We start from the raw sequence: 9,152 nt of genomic DNA on the forward strand, positions 1-9,152 counted from the left end.
GCAGTTCTGGATCATCCTCCAGCTACCATCAACGAGGACATAGTCAATCTCCTTTGCCACACCGCCAGCGTTGGAATACCAAGTCCAGCGATGAGCTTGTGGGCGCTGAAACCATGAACCAGCCACCCTCAGTCCATGACTTCTTGCAAAGTCAAGGAACTTAGTGCTATTCTGGTTCATAGTTCCTGACCCATGGGGATCAACACACATCTCATAACCATCCCTATCAGTTCCAGTCGATGCATTGAAATCACCCAAGACTAGAAGTGTATCTTGTCTGGGGCACTGATCAACCACAGACTTGAGCGTGGCGTAAAATGCATCCTTCACGGTGAGATCACTCGCCTCAGTCGGAGCATAAACAGAGACCAGGGAAATGACACCGAAGGAGTGACGAATCCGTAGTCTCATAATACGCTCGTTGACCGGTGTTACCTAAATTATCATTGGAGTCAGCTTATTGGACACAGCTGCAGCAACTCCTTGGGAATGCTAATCAGAGCAACCAGACCAATAGTAGGTGTAACCACTCATCATGATCTCGCCGCAATCAGGTCTTCGAACCTCAGAGAGTGCTGAAATTCCGATGTCCAAACGCTTGAGCTCAAATGATAACAGAGACAGGTGATCATCCTCTCTTTGGGATAGGACATTCCAGGCTCCCACCCGAAGGGAACGCCTCAGGTTAACCCAAGGAGATCGCTGTCTGGTGGACGACACCTCAGCACCACTCCGACACATTCTCCCGCAATCTGACCTGGGAATGTTACCCCGTGCTTTCCCTCCTATCATCAAAGATTGGGGGTCCCGAAGGCTTTGCCCCAATCCCATCATCCGGTGAGCTGCCCTGCGAAGGGAAACTGCACTGGAGGTACTCCCACGGAGTGGGTTTTCAGATTTCTTTGCGTTTTTGTGTTTTGTGGAATGAAGGGTTTTCCGGTGGCTGGAGTGCAAATCCTGCCACCAACCTCCTAATAAGAAGTAACCCAACTGCAGGAGGACGTCCGCAGACACATTTGGGCACTAGATATGGATGGCCGTTGGATCACAAGGAGCTCCTCCGCCCTTTGCCAGGTTTTGTTTTTAATCCTGTGTCCATATCCAAACACCCTCCTCACCAAAAAACCTGGTGGGGGAGACTGTTTAGTCGCCGACAACCCGACCATGGAACAGGTTAGTACAGGTTTACATGATACCTGTAGCAAGTCACAGATCTAATCTGGCCTGACCTGACACAAGGTATTCTTTTGAGTATTGTGATAAATATTGGCACATTTGTAAATGTGGAGAAGTGTAGAGTTTTAGGCTGTCATCAGATTATCAGAGGGGAATGAAGCACCCTGGTTCTTTGGCATGCCCAGTTTTGGCTGTGACTCGTACATCTTACATGACTTGAACGTTGCTTTGAAGTGGCAAGGGTGAAGGGGAATTTGGGGAAGGGGAAGGAGGGCGAGATAATCATAGTATATTAACACTGGTAAAATTATTGGATAAGTTTCATCAATGGTGAAATCATGGTGGTTCATATGAAGTTTTAACTCACTTGAGCAAGACAGCTTGGTTGTAGATAGCTTATTCGGGGGCTGTTGTTTCGATGGTATCGTCGCAGCATTTTTGTACTACTGTTGGCTGCTTCACCTTTGCCCAAGTTGGGTTTCAATGCATCATACTTGATGTGTTGATGAACCAATTTTTCATCGTCAAATGAAACAAAAATATTGGAATAGCTTGCCCTTAAAGTTTTAAGTTGCTGATGAAAAAAATGGTTATCTCAGAATACATGGTTAACATGTGTGATGACCTGTAATGGTGGTTGAGAATAGGTAACCTCATTATTTTGATACTCTCACCAAAATATCAACAAAATAAATAAATAAACCAATGTCACCCGCAGGGTGACCCGTATCTTGCCAAAAGGTGACCACGTGTGACTTCTTTAAGGTCACACTGAGGTGAACAGAGCTGCTATCCACCAGGAGCGACTCCTTGAGGAATATCTGCCGACGAGAGATTCCGATGAGAATCGTTCTATAGAGTAACCATGAAAAATATGCTTTTGCCTCATAACGTCACCAAATGACAGCATAATGTCTCAAGCTTGACATATCTAGAAAGCACTCATCGAGGTGTTCAATTTGAGGTACTACACGATATGGTTCCTAAAACTTGAAAATTTGACCTTGGGGTCAAATATGTTTGACCTGAGGCGCTAACCATGAAGGTCAAGGCCAATCGCCACCAAAACTTAATCAGCTGAGCGCCAGACCATGAACTATATTCCCATGAAGTTTGAAGACGATCCGATCAAAATTACTCAAAAAATAAGGGTTTCGTCGACTCCCCTGATTTGCGCCAAAGTGACCTTGACCTTTGACCTTGACCTTCAAAATTTTATGCGCTGAAAGGGACCTCTATAGGCCTCTGATATGCGAAGTTACAAAAATTTCCAATGATAACTGTGCTCTGCAGAGTGATTTTATACGTGATTACAGACCAAAAAAAAACAAAAACATGAAGGTCAAGGCCAATCGCCACCAAAAATTAATCAGCTGAGCGCCAGACCATGAACTATATTCCCATGAAGTTTGAAGACGATCCGATCAAAATTACTCAAAAAATAAGGGTTTCGTCGACTCCCCTGATTTGCGCCAAAGTGACCTTGACCTTTGACCTTGACCTTCAAAATTTTGTGCACTGAAAGTGACCTCTATAGGCCTCTGATATGCGAAGTTACAAAAATTTCCAATGATAACTGTGCTCTGCAGAATTTTTTATACGTGATTACAGACAAAAAAAAACAAAAAAACATACAAGCTGACTCACATATCTTGCAAAACTTCGTTTTGGCAAGATAAAAATTAATGTTTTTAATATTAGTAATGAGGAAAACTTTGAGGCTTTTGCAAAGTGCCTTGAACCATAACAATAAAGTGGTTAATTAAACAACTGCTTGTTCAAATGAGTGATGTTCTTCTGTTTCTGATTGATTATTTATTTTTCCTCTTATTTCATTGCAGGATAAGCCAGACAGCCAGTGTGCTTAACTGCAGAATAATCCATCCACAAGTTCTCCTGGGTCTCATCCTTAGTTTGCAATTTGTTCTGGGAAGTCATGGCAGCAGCAACCACAGAGACAAGGACACTCAAGAAGAGCAAATAACATTCAAACACAACTACAATATCAATGTGCCTTCCCTGTGTCAAATCAGCCTGGGAACTTCAAATGTCTCTTCTGATCATGCCACCGTTGTTAATACTCAACTACCTGGGGTTGTTGAAAATCCTAGTTTGAAAAACGGAAACGAAATTGTCTTTACCCACCGGATTAATTTGCCGAGAACAGCCTGTGGATGCACCTTAAAAGACCTGCCCCAGTTACAAGATCTTCTTGAACGGGTGGAGACAATTGAGCATGCCATATCATCTGCCCTGAAAGCATCTCCTTGTGGAGCTCCTGATGTTGAAGGTTGGTGTTAAGACATGATGTAAAGGATGAGTTGTTCACCTATTGTCTCTCTAATTAGCCCATCCCCCACTTGTAATTGTGTGTGTGTGCGTGTGTGTGTGCGCGCGCGCGCGTGTGCGCATGTGTGCCCATGGCATAACTTTTTCTACCACTTGAGCTTTTGTCATTAAATGTTGAACAAAGCGTTATTTTGAGAATATAGAGAACAGTAATCAACATTTGAATCAAAATGCCAATGGGCAAAGATAGTGAGTATAAATAGCCCTTATTAGCTCGGCCACTGCACATCAGAGTGAGATGGCTGGGTTGCTTCTGTATCTCTTTATTTTGTTTTACCATTTGAGCTTCAGTGTGTGTGTGTCGAGGCCATAACTCCTTCACCATTTGAACTTTTGTCATCAAATTTAAAAGAAATCAGGGAACAGGGAAAACAGGGAAACTATAGTTTCGATGCCTAGTGGGATTATGTATAGGAAACAGGGATGCCTGGGTAGTCATCAACAGGGAAAACAAAAATTAATAAAATCAACAGTTTTTTTAAGCTGTTGTTTTCATGTTTTGCATTTTCGGATGCTTTCTCGTTTTATTATACAATTGGCACTAAACATCCCCCTGCTAATTTATCAATAACTAGCAGAGTACCCACCAGAAGGGCGATCTTGTTCCAAGCATTCAACATGTTCTTCTGACGCACACCTTTATTTGGAAGGTTTATAGGCAACTGACAGCTCTGTCGAGGCAAAAACAAAAAAAATACAGGATACGTGCATGAAGCAAAAACATACCGACTGGTTACAATTCAAAACACCCCACTGTACTGGAAAATGTGGAGACAGAAATACTGCACTGTAAATGGTAGAGACTTATCATACCCTCCCCCACCAAGAGGCACTACATGATACACATTTACATCGAGAATTTGCGTCCCCCCCCCCCCTCCAAGACCACCGGCAAAGATAAAAACACCTTCATACAATAATTGGGGTCATGCTGATCCTATGTAGAAAGTTTGGATGTAATCAGCCCAGAACTGTAGGAGTAGCACAACAAACACAAACACTGGTCCGTGAATTATAGTAAGGATATCGTATCGTGCCTCACTCACAATAATGAAGATGGTTCCTGAGATCAAGAGGAAATTTCACATTGTATTTGTTTTTTTAAAACAAACCTCATTGTCTTATTTGTGAAAATAAATCCTTATTTCCACAGACAAAATTTAGTAGGATATTATTTGTCAATTTAAAATGGCCAAGCATTTCTTTTTAATCTTACAACTGGACAATCAAAGGGCGGAGGAGCTCCTTGTGAGCCAACGGCCATCCATATCTAGTGCCCAACTGTGTCTGCGGACGTCCTCCTGCAGTTGGGTCACTTCTTATTAGGAGGTTGGTGGCAGGATTTGCACTCCGGCCACCGTAAAACCCTTCATTCCGCAAAACGCAAAAAAATCTGAAAACCCACTCCGTGGGAGTACCTCCTGTGCAGCTTCCCTTCGCAGGGCAGCTCACCGGATGACGGGATTGGGGCAAAGCCTTCGGGACCCCCAATCTTTGATAGGAGGGAAACCACGGGGTAACATCCCTGGGTCAGATTGCGGGAGAGTGTGTCGGAGTGGTGCTGAGGTGTCGTCCACCAGACGGCGGTCTCCTTGGGTTAACCTGAGGCGGTCCCTTCGGGTGGGTGCCTGGAATGTCCTATCCCTAAGAGAGGATGATCACCTGTCTCTGTTATCATCTGAGCTCAAGCGTTTGGACATCGGGATTGCAGCTCTCTCTGAGGTTCGGAGACCGGATTGCGGCGAGATAATGGTGGGTGGTTACACCTACTATTGGTCTGGTCGCTCTGATGGTTACCATACCAAAGGAGTTGCTGTACCTGTGTCCAATAAGCTGACCCCAATGATAATTGAGGTAACACCGGTCAACGAGCGTATTATGAGATTAAGGATTCGTCACTCCTTAGGTGTCATTTCCCTGGTCTCCGTTTATGCTCCGACTGAGGCGAGTGATCTCACCGTGAAGGATGCATTCTACGCCACACTCGAGTCTGTGGTTGATCAGTGCCCCAGACGAGATACACTTCTAGTCTTGGGGGATTTCAATGCATCGACTGGAACTGATAGGGACGGTTATGAGGTGTGTGTTGGTCCCCATGGGTCAGGAACTATGAACCAGAATGGCACTAAGTTCCTTGACTTTGCAAGAAGTCATGGACTTAGGGTGGCTGGTTCATGGTTTCAGCACCCACAAGCTCATCGCTGGACTTGGTATTCCAACGCTGGCGGTGTGGCAAAGGAGATTGACCATGTCCTCATTGATGGTCGACGGAGGATGATCCAGAACTGCAGGGTCTACCGGAGTGCTCAGTTCCTCAATACTGACCACAGGCTTGTTGTAGCAACTCTAAAGCTGCACCTTAAATCCTGGAGAATGGTACCATCCCAGCCTTGGCTGGATGTTGCCAAGCTCAGGGATGAGAGAGTAGCTGAGGAGTTTGCGAACAGGCTGAGTGGACACTTGGGGGGTCTGGGTGCTTTGGGGGGTCCTGAAGAGTTGTGGAGCGCCTTCAAGACCACTGTCCTTGATGTTGCCGGTGGATGCCTTGGAGCTCACCGCAGGGCAAAGAAGAATTTTGTCTCTCAAGGGACACTGGATACCATTGACCAGAGTCGCAGGGCCAGGCTGAATGGCAGAGCTGAGCTGTTCAGGGAGCTGAGGCGTAAAACTGTACGTGCACTGAGGGTGGACAAGGAGGCCTATGTGCGAGGAATCTGTGAGGGGGTAGAGCATCACCTGTGGACAGGTGATTCTCGTCCCGCTTACAGGGGAATTCGCGCATTATGTTCATCCAAGCCCATCTCTCGGAGCACTACAGTTCGAGCAGAGAGTGGTAGGCTCTTGACAGAGGAGTCTGAAGTGAAGGCCCGCTGGGCCGGTTACTTTGAACGGTTGTACCAGGCTGATCCCCCAACTGTCGAGTTGGACGTCAAGGGTGTTACAATCCCTGTTGCTGACCCTCGAATCAACTGTGGTCCACCTACGCTTGTGGAAACACGGGCTGCGGTGAACCAGTTGAAACGGGGCAAAGCTCCAGGGATCTGTGGCATCCATGCCGAACTTCTCAAGGCTGGTGGAAATGCTGCACTCGTGTCGTTGCATGCAGTTTTGTGCTCTGCCTGGAATACAGGCATCATCCCAACTGACTGGAAGAGGGGCCTTGTTGTCCCTCTCTGGAAAGGGAAGGGTGATCGCCAAGACTGCAACAACTACCGAGGGGTGACGCTGTTCTCAGTGCCGGGCAAGGTCTTTGCTCGGATAATTCTCGATAGGGTTCGCCACCATCTGCTTGAGCACCAGCGTCCAGAGCAGTCAGGCTTTACACCAAAGAGGTCAACGATTGACCGTATCCTTGCACTTCGTGTCCTCACCGAACGCAGACGAGAGTTTCGGCAGGGGCTGCTTGCAGCCTATGTTGATCTCTGTAAAGCGTTCGATTCAGTGAATCGGGATGTCCTCTGGAGGATTCTTGGTCTTCGTGGGGTGCCACCAAAACTGATCGATCTGATGTCTGAACTCTACTCTGGTACTGAGAGTGCTGTGAAGTGTGGTGGTACCATCTCTGACTTATTTCCAGTTGTTACTGGAGTTCGTCAGGGATGTGTACTTGCCCCCACACTTTTCAGCACTTGTATGGACTGGATTCTAGGGAGGATGTCGGAGAGATCAAGTTGCGGTGCGTCATTTGGGAATGTCAAGATCTCGGACCTTGACTTTGCAGATGATGCAGTCATCTTTGCAGAGATTTTAGACATCCTCTTGGGGGCCCTCGAGGTGCTGAATGAGGAGTCGGAGCCGTTGGGATTACGGGTTTCTTGGGTCAAAACTAAGATCCAGGCTTTCGGTGACATCTTGGATGCTGCTGTCCTGTCTGTGTCTGTTTGTGGTGAGGATGTTGAGGTCGTGGAGAGATTCACTTACCTTGGCAGTGATATTCATGTCTCTGCTGGCTGCGAGTCAGAGGTCAATAGACGTCTGGGTCGGGCCTGGGGAGTCATGGATTCACTGGATCATGGGGTGTGGCGCTGCCGGTACCTGTGCGGGAGGACGAAAGTCCGAGTCTTCAGGTCCTTGGTACTTCCAGTCTTGCTCTATGGGTGCGAGACTTGGACTCTGACCAAGGATCTGAGACGGAGACTTAATTCCTTTGGTACCAGGTCTCTTTGGAGAATCCTTGGCTATCGCTGGTCGGATTTTGTGTCCAACGAGCGGTTACTGAGAGAGACTCGGATGAGATTTGTTACGTGCATAGTCCGTGAGCGTCAGTTGCGGCTGTATGGACATGTGGCTCGTTTTCCTGACTCTGATCCTGCTCACCAGATTCTCTCAGCGAGGGAGTCTCATGAGTGGAGGAGGCCAGTGGGTCGACCACGTCCCTCATGGTTGCAACAGGTTGACCATCATCTCAAGGAGATGGGGATGGGCCTGGCATCTGCCTGGGGGATGGCCGGACGGAGGCCCCTGGAGTACCGGCGGAAAGTGGACGCAGCGACGTGCTGTTCTGGCACATGCTCCCATACCTGACCTGACCTGACTGGACAACAGAAATTTGAACAATAACATTTCCCAGAAAGACTTCAATGGAATAGAAAAGTGAGATTTCAACCATACCATGACATATTTAACTACAAGGGCACTCAGTCGAGCGCATACCTCCGCCACGTAATACCTGATCCATGAGAACATATCGGGCCCAATACATTTTTGAAATATCGTGCTAATTTATATCGTGTGAATCACTTAAAAAATTCTAGTAGCCGGATCCGAATCTGGATCTTCACAAAAATATAATCAGTTCGTCCTTGTCACACACCCAACCTGTCCACAAAATTTCATCCGGATCCGTCCACAACTTTTTGAGATATCCTGCACACAAACAAACAAATGAAATCGCTCGTTGAGCAAGGAATTGCCGGAATAACTTTGCCATATCTCCATGATCTCTGAAAAAACAAAAACCTGGAAATCAATTTAGTTCTTATAAGTTGATAGTGCTACTGTTTAATGAGTTATAGCACTTAGTTTGGTCATGATCATAACTTGGAAGTCAATTGGACTTGAAATGGCGTTTTTATCGCAATTTGAAAGTTTTGACCCGACCCCCCCCCCCCGACATTCGACCCCTGACCGCTAAGAAGGGTGTTGGTGTGACACCGCAATGAGACATATGGTTGGATGCAGAATTGGAAGATGCACATTTTGGATTTGGTTTGAAGTCGATACGACCATTTTAGCGGACGTTATTGCGAAAATAAGAATTTCGGTTTTTCGGTGACCTTGACCTTTGACCTAGATTCACCAAAAATAACTAGTGTCTAAGTTGGACCAAGGCCGACGTCTGTACCCAGTTTGGTCATGATCGCTGAAACGGTGTGTCTGCTACAGAGTAAACAAACGCACAAACAAACAAACAGACAGACACACAGATACACAGAATGACACACACAACCGACCAACATAATTGCCGAAATCCGAAGGATTCCGGCAGTTAACAAACAGACAGACAGGTGTGAAAACATAACTTCCTTCACCTTCGGTGGCGGAGGTAAAAATAAGGTGACATGGAAAATCGAACCTCATAATCAACGATACATCCAAATACAGCCCTCAATATCCTGATGAAGTTG

This window comes from Eptatretus burgeri, chromosome 14 (assembly GCF_056783735.1).
Source record: "Eptatretus burgeri isolate ZD-2024b chromosome 14, Ebu_testis_v1, whole genome shotgun sequence".
Classification (NCBI taxonomy): domain Eukaryota; kingdom Metazoa; phylum Chordata; class Myxini; order Myxiniformes; family Myxinidae; genus Eptatretus; species Eptatretus burgeri.